Raw genomic sequence first — 11,527 nt, 5'->3', positions numbered from 1 at the left:
ATACAAAGTATATTGGAGCTGTATTGGAGTCACATGCATCCGTTTGTGTCTGCTCCAAATCCTCTAAACCTCTTGAATAATTTCTATAAAACAAGCATCAGCAGTATACTTCATCAAGACCATGTACAGAGCGCACTGCCCAGGTCACACTTGGACTTCAGATTTCATGTCAGCTCCATCTATTTCAGGTTGAGGTCAAAAAGCTTTATTTTGTGTCTGCTCCATGTCTTCTAAACTACTGGAATGATTTTCATAAAACAAGAATATTATGCCAAAAAGGGCAACAGTGTTTAGCCAACTATTTGTTGACATGCAGCCCATATGACTCAAACATTACAGTCAGTTAAAAATAAAAGCTCCCTACTAGTCAAGAGTTACAGCACTAACAAGATCAGAAATCAGACTTTGGACCCTTAATGTCAAATTATTCTTGCCAAATATAAACAAGATTATGCTGTGTATATCAAAGTTACTGTTCCGGACAAAATTGGATACACATACTAAAGCTAATACAGCCATTTTGAGGACTGTGATGAGCTCAAAGCGAGCGGGTTTGACAACTAGCATCAATGTTTACTTACAAGATGACAAGCAAAATGCTTACCTTACCTGTAAGAAAGCATTTCGTCATGTCAGTGCAGTAACTCAATAAGTGCATATATATTCTATAAGCACTTATTGAGTTATTGCGCTGACATGACGATTTGTGGTATTAATCACCTTCAAAGATACTGCTTGTTTTATTAAGTATACTTAGTTATTCATATTTTGGGCATTGATATTGTATCATATTATCAAAAATAAGTTTATCAGGATCCACTTCACCAAGAAAATATGTATTGCAGTTACTGTAAGCAACAACACTAACATAGTAATTTACCTTTGTCAAATACACTTGTGTTATTTCATTATAAGCTGTATGGAAGACTAGTATTGGCAAGAAATTACAAATTGAATGCTTACTGCATAACCTTTCAATGTAAGTATACTTTTAAAGTTTAGGCAACAATTCGATTCTATTTTCACCATGTTTACACTTATGTTCTGTATGTTGTATAATAAAAATTGAATGTAAAAATGAAAGGAAGAAATATTACTAGTTTATTTAGCTGTTGAAAAAGAAATTTTACATATCATAATTTTTCTTTAGATGCTATTTACCCATGCTTCAGTACTTTGTTATAAACTGGGATTATTTTGTAAGTGCTTAGTGCTTTTGTGTTAACTGATAGGATAGGAAAATTAATGTAATAAAATTACATATTTATACTTTAGAAACATAGTTTAACATTCTATAAGGGTGAAACATAAGGTGCAATTTTTACAATATAAGTAATTGATTTTCCATTTTTTACTGAAGAGCTCAATGCTGAGCTATTTGATACACCTCGTTCCTTTACCAATCTTCATGAAACATAAGGTATTAGACTTGTAGGGATACTTAGCAATGTGCGAGCAATTATGTATTCTGCAGAATGATGTCAATATAGTGCAGTGTGCACACATCTGCCCATAAAAAACGGAGGAACCAAAGTTGCAAATGGAGAATATGCCGATTGTCATTGCAAGTCCACTACCTTAAACAGAATGTATATAGTCACAGACCTTGGACTATTTAAAGAATGGGCCAGAGTGCTCAAATGTCACATGAGTTATGGCTCTTGAATTAATCAGAAATTCCTTATTTCACAATAACACATCGGGTAACAGATTTCTTAAGCAGTCTTCATGCAACTAACAAAGAATTCTTGATTATTTGACGAGTTTGATAATAAGCAAACATCTATTTAAATGTTTCTTTTCCGCTGAAATATCAAGCCATCTATGACCGTGATATTTCGGAAAACTGCAGCTTTGACCTCATTTGTTATCATATCCTTCTACAACTAAGAATATCATAATGGGCGTAAATAATTAGCCTGAAAGATTTGAAGAAGAAAAAAAATGAGCCAAAAATATACCCATTAAATTCCCCATGTAGAAAAAAAACACATTCTTTGCCTCAAAATCTATGTTATTCTGCTAGTAACACAGAAATTTATGAAATAGTTGTTTGTCAAATTATCAAGTGGATAATAGTTTTTGATCACTAAAACAAAATATGTTATGGAATGTGGAAATTCTAACCATTATTAAGAATAATATCTTCCAAAGTGGATGAAAATTTTATTTTTCATATCTTATTTTCAGGCTGTTTGGTATTACTTAATATGGGCAGATTCTAATTAGCCAAACTTAATTGTTTTAGCATTTAAAGTCTTTGTTTAAAGACTGGTTTGTTTCATTTTGTTGTTAATGATGAAGAGATATATTGATGCTTTCAATTGCATGTCATTGGAATATGTAATATTTTATAATATACTCGTGTACATATAATTAACATTTTATTTTGTGAAACAGAATGTATGTAAATAATTTATGCAATGGGAAATCATGAATGGGGGTTATTTATTATATAAAAAAGAGAAGAATAAAAAACATTAAAATGCCGTATGTTGGCTCGAAATGATATTTTGTTGACTTTTTTCTTGGTTTATGCAATGTTGATAAATTTTTATGGGAGGGAGAGCATATAGTGATACTCCTGTCCGTGGGTGGGTGTCCATCTATTCATTAGTCCATATGTGCATAAAACCTTGTCATCTCTGTAACTTTGTCATGTATTTTTGGATTTTCAATAACTTGTTTGAAATAAACACCAGACAACATGTCTTGTGCAACATAAAAACCCCTTAGATTAATGGTCAAATTCACACTTGGAGATCAAAGATTGAAGGTCATTTTCCTTGTTTGCTCTTTAACTTTCTGCTTTAACTGCTTGGTTACTCAAATAACCACCATAACAATATGACATGTTGTGCACTAATCTAGACCCTTGACTCAAATGGTCACACCTAGAGATCAGAGATTACAGGCCAGTTATCTTGTCTACATTTTTAGCTCATCTGATTTTTTGAAAAAAAATGATGGGTTATTACCATAGCTCATCTGATTTTTTGAAAACAAATGATGGGTTATTACCGTAGCTCATCTGATTTTTTGAAGAAAAAAAAGAGTTACTGTCCTCACTTGATCGGCGTTGGCATTAGCATTGCCTGGTTAAGTTTTATGTTTAAGTCAGATTTTCTCCTAAACTATCAAAGCTATTGCTTTGAAACTTGCAACACTTGTTCATCATCAATAGCTGACCCTGTACAGCAAGAAACATAACTCCATCCTGCTTTTTGCAAGAATTATGGCCCCTTTTGGACTTAGAAAATCAGATTTCTTGGTTAAGTTTTATGTTTTGGTCAACTTTTCTCCTAAACTATAAAAGCTATTGCTTTAAAACTTGCAACTCTTGTTCACCATCAATAGCTGACCCTGTACAGCAAGAAACATAACTCCATCCTGCTTTTTGCAAGAATTATGGCCCCTTTTGGACTTAGAAAATCTGATTTCTTGGTTAAGTTTTATGTTTAGGTCAACTTTTCTCCTAAACTATCAAAGCTATTGCTTTGAAACTTGCAACACTTGTTCACCATCAATAGCTGACCCTGTACAGCAAGAAACATAACTCCATCCTGCTTTTTGCAAGAATTATGGCTCCTTTTGGACTTAGAAAATCCGATTTCTTGGTTAAGTTTTATGTTTTGGTCAATTTTTCTCCTAAACTATCAAAGCTATTGCTTTGAAACTTGTAACTCTTGTTCACCATCATAAGCTGACTCTGTACAGTAAGAAACATCCATCCTGCTTTTTGCAAGAATTATGGCCTCTTTTGGACATAAAAAATATCAGATTTCTTGGTTAAGTTTTGTTTAGGTAAACTTTTCTCCTAAACTATCAAAGCTATTGCTTTGAAACTTGTAACACTTGTTCACATTCGTAAGCTGACTCTGTACAGCAAGAAACATAACTCTGTCCTGTTTTTAGCTCACCAGAGCCAAAGGCTCAGGGTGAGCTATTCTGATCACTCACTGTCCGGCGTCTGTCGTCAGTAAACTTACTTTAAATGACATCTCCTCATAAACCGCTAAGCCAATTTCATCCAAACTTCACAGGATTGTTCCTTGGGTGAAGCTCTACAAAAATTATTCAAAGAATTGAATTCCATGCAGAACTCTGGTTGCCATGGCAACCGAAAGGAAAAACTTTAAAAATCTTCTTCTCAAAAACCAGAAGCCCTAGAGCTTAGATATTTGGTGTGAAGCATTGCCTAGTAAACCTCTACCAAGTCTGTTCAAATCATGACCCCGGGGTCAAAATTGACCCCACTCCAGGGGTCACTTGATTTTACATAGGAAAATCTTAAAAAAACCTTCTCAAAAACCAGAAGCCCTAGAGCTTAGATATTTGACATGTAGCATTGCCTAGTGGACCTCTACTAAAGTTGTTCAAATCATAACCCAGTCCCAGGGGTCACTTGATTTTACATAGATTTCTATAGGAAAATCTTCAAAATTTTTAAAAAAATAAACCAGAAGGCCTAGAGCTTAGATATTTGACATGTAGCATTGCCTAGTGGACCTCTACAAAATGTGTTCAAATTATGACCCCCTGGGTCAAAATTGACCCCGCCCCAGGGGTCATTTGATTTTACATAGGAAAATCTTCAAAAAATTTCTAAAAATAAACCAGAAGGCCTAGAGCTTAGATATTTGACATGTAGCATTGCCTAGTAGACTTCTACAAAATTTGTTCAAATCATGACCCCGCGGGATCAAATTGACCCCGCCCCATGGGGTTACTTGATTGTACATAGAAAAATATACAAAATTTTTTAAAAATATGGAAGCAGAAGGCCTAGATCTTAGATATTTGATATGTAGCAAATTTGTCTAGTAGACTTCTACAAAATTTGTTCAAATCGTAACCCCCGGGGTCAAATTGACCCCGCCTCATGGGGTTACTGGATTCTACACAGAAAAATCTTCAAAATTTTCTAAAAATAAACCAGAAGGCCTAGAGCTTAGATATTTGACATGTAGCATTGCCTAATGGACCTCTACAAAATTTGTTCAAATCTTGAACCCCCAGGATCAAATTGAACCAGCCCCAGGGGTTACTTGATTGTACATAGGGAAATCTTCATAAATTTGCTAAAAATAAACCAGAAGGCCTAGATCTTAGATATTTGATATGTAACATTGCCTAGTAGACTTCTACAAACTTTTTTCAAATCATGACCCCCAGGGTAAAATTGGCCCTGCCCCAGGGGTTACTTGATTGTACATTGGAAAATCTTCCAAAAAAATTCTAAAAATCATCAGTTTGACATTTGAAACATGTAGCTCATATTTCTCAGGTGAGCGATTCAGGGTCATCATGACCCTCTTGTACATAGATATGACCATGTGATCGTTCTTTATACAAAACTGAAATATTGCTCAATACCATGACATTTGATAAACAAGCAGCTAACACCTGACGGTGTTTCGGCCGAGTTTTCCAAATTAGGGGATAACAAGTTAAAGTTCTACTAAAGGCATACAATAAATAACCCCCAAATTAATAAGCACTTAATCGAAGGAAAGGGGAAGTAAATGGACAGGGAGAAAATGAAATTAAAGAAATAAAAAACTTTATGTGTTAAGTATACCTTGTTACAAAGCAGTCCATATTACTTTGTAAATTGGTGTAAAAAAAACGAAGTAAGGAAAACACCATTTATATCCCTGTGACCTTGACTGTTGATCCCGAAATCAATAGGGGTCATGTACACACCTATGAAGTTTCAAGGTCCTACGTGAAATATTTGTCCATATATTGAATGAACAAAAAGGTTAACAAACAAGAGGGTCATGATGACCCTGGATCGCTCACCTGAGTAATATGAGCTACATGTTTCAAATGTCACTGATGATAAAATATTAAGAAAGTCAGTAGGTCATATTCATGGTCAATGAAATTCAGTTCTACGATTTGTGTGCAAAACTGTGTATGTCATCAAAATTTCAAGGCTTATCTTGAACAAGAGGGCCATGAAGGCCCTGTATCGCTCACCTGACCTCTTGACCCAAATATCATCAAGATTAACATTCTGACCAAGTTTCATTAAGATATGGCCATAAATTTGGCCTATAAAGTGTAAACTAGCTTTTCCTTTGATTTGACCTGGTGACCTACTTTTTGACCCGACATGACCCAGCTTCAAACTGGACCTTGAGATCATCAAGATTACCATTCTGACCAAGTTTCATGAAGATACAGTTATAAATTTGGCCTCTACAGTTTTAACAAGCTTTTCCTTTGATTTGACTCGGTGACCTAGTTTTTGACCCCACCTGACGCAGATTTGAACATGACCTATAGATCATCAAGATTAACATTCTGACCAAGTTTCATCAAGATATGTTCATAAATGAGGCCTCTGCAGTGTAAGCTAGCTTTTCCTTTGATTTGACCTGGTGACCTAGTTTTTGATCCTACTTGACCCAGATTCAAACTGGACCTTGAGATCATCAAGATTACCATTCTGACCAAGTTTCATGAAGATACAGTCATAAATGTTGCCTCTAGAATGTTAACAAGCTTTTCCTTTAATTTGACCTGGTGACCTAGTTTTTGACCCAAGATGACCCAATATCAAACTCGTCCAACACTTTATTGAGGGTAACATTCTGACCAAGATTCATTAAGATTGGGCCCAAATTGTGACCTCTAGAATGTTAACAAGCTTTTCCTTTGATTTGACCTGGTGACCTAGTTTTTGACCCCAGATGACCCAATATTGAACTCGTCCAAGATTTTATTGAGGGTTACATTCTGACCAAGCTTCGTTAAGATTTGGCCAAAAATATGACCTCTAGAGTGTTAACAAGCTTTTCCTTTGATTTGACCTGGTGACCTAGTTTTTGAACCCAGATGACCCAGTATCGAACTCGTCCAAGATTTTATTGAGGGTAACATTCTGACCAAGTTTCATTAAGATTGGCTCAAGATTGTGACCTCTAGAGTGTTAACAGTCAAATTGTTGACGACGACGACGACGGACACAGGGTGATCATAAAAGCTCACCTTTGAGCACTTCGTGCTCAGGTGAGCTAAAAACAAGAAAGTAGGTCAGTAGGTCAAGGTCACAGTCAAGTGACATCATATTACTTGGGGTCATCAGGTAATTATAATTAAACAGTCTTGAAAATAGGATCAGATGACTTTTTAAGTATTTTTCCTGTATAACTCACATAATAACTAAGTGACCCCAGTGCAGGGCCTCTTTTAAACCCAGGGGCATAATTTGAACAATTTTGGTAGAGGACTACTAGATAATGCATCATACCAAATACCAAAAGCCTAGGTCGTATGGTTTCAGACAAGAAGATTTTTAAAGCGTTTTCCTATATATGTCTATATAAAACTTGGGACCCTCATGGATATGTCGTCCCTTGCCAGAGACATGTCTACATTTATCACCTCAGAAATAATTGATCACCTTAGAGAGATATCGTTACTCCAAAGATATGTCGTCAACTGTCAGAGATATATCGCCACTTAAGAAATATGTCGTCACCTGTCAGAGATTTGTCGCCAATCATCACCTCAGAGTTTAGCTATATCGTCACCCGTCAGAGATGTATCGTCACCTGCCAGAGATAAGTCGTCACCTCAGAGATATATATATCGTCACCAGTTAGAGATATGTCGTCAATACAGAGATAATTTGTCACCTTAGGGAGATAACGTCACCTCACAGGTATGTCGTCTCCTGTCAGAGATATATCAGATCAGAGTTATATCTTCTCCAAAGATATATCGTAACTTCAGAGATATATCGTCACTTCTATGAAAGAAAAAGATGAAGTGCTTCTTAAGATAGTGGACCCACGATTACAGTCGTCAACGTATTCTCTGTTTCGGCATTCCCCGGTTGTTAGGAAAACGTAAATTTATGTGAGCCGTGCCATGGGAAAACCAACATAGTGGCTTTGCGACCAGCATGGATCCAGACCAGCCTGCGCATCCGTTTTCTCATGACACGGCTCATGTTATTACCAATGGATGACGAAATATCATACGAGAAAACGTAACCGCGCGGAAAGTGTGGATTGTTATAACGGGCCCACTACCTTAATATCGATGCAAGGGGCCTCCGTGGTTAAGGTTGCTGACTTCGAATCACTCGCCCCTCGATCCTTACACGGGCGTTGAATTCTTCGCGTGACTGGCTAACGGAAGTTCGGTGGTTCTACCAAGGTGCCTGCCCGTGATGAAATAATGCACGGAGGGGAACCTGGGATCTTCCTGGAAAGTCGCCGAATGACCTATAGTTCCAAGGGACAGGACGTGAAGTGGTTACACACTTACTTCAAGCGAGCGAAATGGTTGCAAACTTACAAAATGGCGGATATTTGCTAAAATTATCGTATGTTCGTTTGTTTTTTCATCAGGTAAATGGGTTTCTATCATGTCTATAGTATTTTGAACTCTACTTGATATCAGTTCTTTGTCTACGTCACATTCGGCTTTGCTTTTCAGCGTCGTAGATTTTGAATTGTCGAAGTTATTGAAGAAATAAAATGGTCATGTCCATGTTTTGATATTTGAACGGGCTCGTTTCTTGCCGATTGTTTCATTATTGTGATGAAATAGCCTGTTCTGGAGTCCTTAAACGAGACAAAACAACTAATTGTGAAGAATTTCATAAAAGTGTGGTTCTGCATGTTTCAAAGATGATTCTATACCCAAATAAATCTTATAAGAGCTCTTTATATTTCAAGCAATTTCAGAAGCAAAATAGTTTCCAACTCTCGAGACATGTTGATTGTTTTACTTGTACAGAATTTTTCTTGATCAGCCTTGTACATTTTGTGCAGCATCACGTGGCCCTTTGATGTTTTAAAATAATAATTTGTTTTTATAAAAAAAACTTGTCATATTTTCAAGAAACTTGGTACAAATGTAGTGAGTATTGCGCGACTTACAATTGAATGCACCGACTTAATTGAACTCTATAAAAACGATCTGTGTGGGCAAGAACCTGTAAAGCTTTCGTTTTATTTGACAAATGAAGACATGTTAAGTTCAGATGATTATATTTCTATCTAAATAACTATTCTTGTAACTCATTTATATACAAAGCTTCTTTGTAGATTAACACTGGACAAAGTAAATGTAATTATAGTTCAAACATCTTTTTTAACCAATGACAAGCGAAGGATTTTCAAAAAAGTAACCAACTTATTTTCAAATTATTTCATAACGAAAAAAATGAGTCACTTAATCACGAAGTGGTTTAAAATTAATGGGAATTCATAGACACGCCTACTTTGAATCAACAACATTCAAGGAGGCGGAACAACTGCCAAATACAGGGACTGCAAATAAAATTAAAATGACCTTTTAATAAACATGTACCCCCTCGATCATGAGTGACTGAGAAAAGCGCGGTTTAGTTTACTTGAGAGGGGGATTTTTGTTGTTCCAACCTTTCAATAAAATGAAACAGGTTGTTTTAACTATAAGTTGGTTATAGATCATTTACTGACATTCGAATGCATAAATTTTTGCTTTCAGTACGCTACGCTCTGTTTAGGCAAACTTAATTTCATTGGAAAGTCAATCAATGGTCTATAACCTATACTAATTGTTGATTCTATTACGCATTAAAGTCATTGTTTACAATGAATGCAAAAGATGGTTGGCTTTCAAAATCTTGATATCATATTCTTGATAGATAATTTATATAAATGATTGTTAATCAAAGGTATGTCATAGAAAGAGTACGGGTGAATGAGAACAATAAGGTTACTCCGAGAAGGCGGAGCCTTATTTATGGACGTTTTGTTTTGTACCAGGGTCCCACATATCGATTGGCATGTTCAGTGATCGTACTGTTGCTTCTAAGCCTACTGACATGTTTAATGACTAGAACGGTGTTTCTAAGACCCGCCCTTCTATTGTGGTGAGTGCAGTTCATTGTTGTCCGTGTTGCATTTCAGTAAGGTGAATGGATTTTCTAGAAATCGATGAAAGCGATTGGAAACGGCAAGTGAAATGGAATTTAGCCACGTTTTTGACGTGGATGACTTTTTGCTCTCACAAATTCCAAGGCCCGAGAGTGTACATGTTGAGTACAGAGCGGACAAGGACAGTCAATACCTTTTGGAGCTTTGACTTGGAGTTGTTATAAAATGACACTGAAAACGTAACAGAGGAGCCGCGGCCGCAGTCTAAACCTGAAGTTGAACCAAAGTCTGAATCCCGGTAGCCCAAGCCTGTTGCTGGGACCGAGATAGAAAACTTGCTGAGTTACAATAAAAACAAAAATACGTTTGTTTAACGCGTGGCGCGAGTGTCGTGAGGAAAATGTGAGCATGCTTTTGGATATGGATCACGAACAGTTGGATGAAGAGAAACTTTGGAATAAAGATGTTTTTATTGGTAATAATAGCACTGAAACATTGAAGTCAACAGATTTCTTTTACTGTTGTAAATTGTTTAGATTGAGAGGTTTTGACGAACACCGATCATTGCAATATGAACAATTCAAAGTAGGGCAAGATGAGAGGGGTAAATGGATGGAATTACGGGCAAATTATCGGAAACGCATTCTGGTGGTCTGCGTTCTGTTAGACGGGACAGTGAACTAGTCTTTGTGAGTAAGTGAGTTGGGTTTTACGGCGAATCGACACAAAATGGTAGTTTTTGTTAAAAGGAACAATGGGTATACAGCTACATGTAGTTACATGCGTCTTTAAATATATTCATCAATAAATTTGTTTCGTAAGATTCTGCAGTTGATCGGCTCATTTCCCCTTTTAAGCCAATAAATGCAGAATCGGTTTGATTCAAGCAGTTTTCTTACAAACCACATTCCACAGCTTGGCCAACCATTACTTATAGCTGGGTCTTTTTATTAGATAACCACCTTTGCTTTCAGAGGACTTAACGTTGGTTGCTTGTGTCGGAACAAAACTATTGTAAGAAGAACAGGAAATTATCAAATCAGAACACAATTATGCAATATTTTGTTAAATAAAATTGGGTTTTTTTTTTTTTTTTTTTTTTTTTGTTTTGTTTTTTTTTTCAGTTTATTGCCAGAAATCAAACTTCATTCACAATATATAACGTAGCTGTTATAGTTACAAATAAACCAATGGCGACACAAAGCTATTTTGATGTTCAACACTTTTTCTGTCGTCTGTGAGATTTACAAATAAAACAATAGCGACGCAAAGCTAATTAGAAGTTCAGCACGTTCTTCTTTTGGCTGTTAAACTTATAAATAAAACAATAGCTACACAAAGCTATTTAGAAGTTCAGCACGTTTTTCCTTTGGCTGTTAGACTAACAAAAAATGCAATAGCACGCTTTTTTCTCTTAGCTGTCAGACTTACAAATAAAGCAATAGCGACACAAAGCTATTTAGAAGTTCAGCATGTTTTTTTCCTCTTTGCTGTTACACTTACAAATAAATCAATGGCGACACGAAGTTATTTAGAAGTTCAGCACTTTTTACTCTTGGCCGTTAGACTTACAAATAAATCAATAGCGATACAAAGCTTTTTAGAAGTTAAGCAAGTCTTCTCTTGTTATACATAAATTC

Source organism: Mercenaria mercenaria, chromosome 6 (genome assembly GCF_021730395.1).
Source record: "Mercenaria mercenaria strain notata chromosome 6, MADL_Memer_1, whole genome shotgun sequence".
Classification (NCBI taxonomy): Eukaryota; Metazoa; Mollusca; class Bivalvia; order Venerida; family Veneridae; genus Mercenaria; species Mercenaria mercenaria.
Note: the sequence above shows the minus strand (reverse complement) of the source record.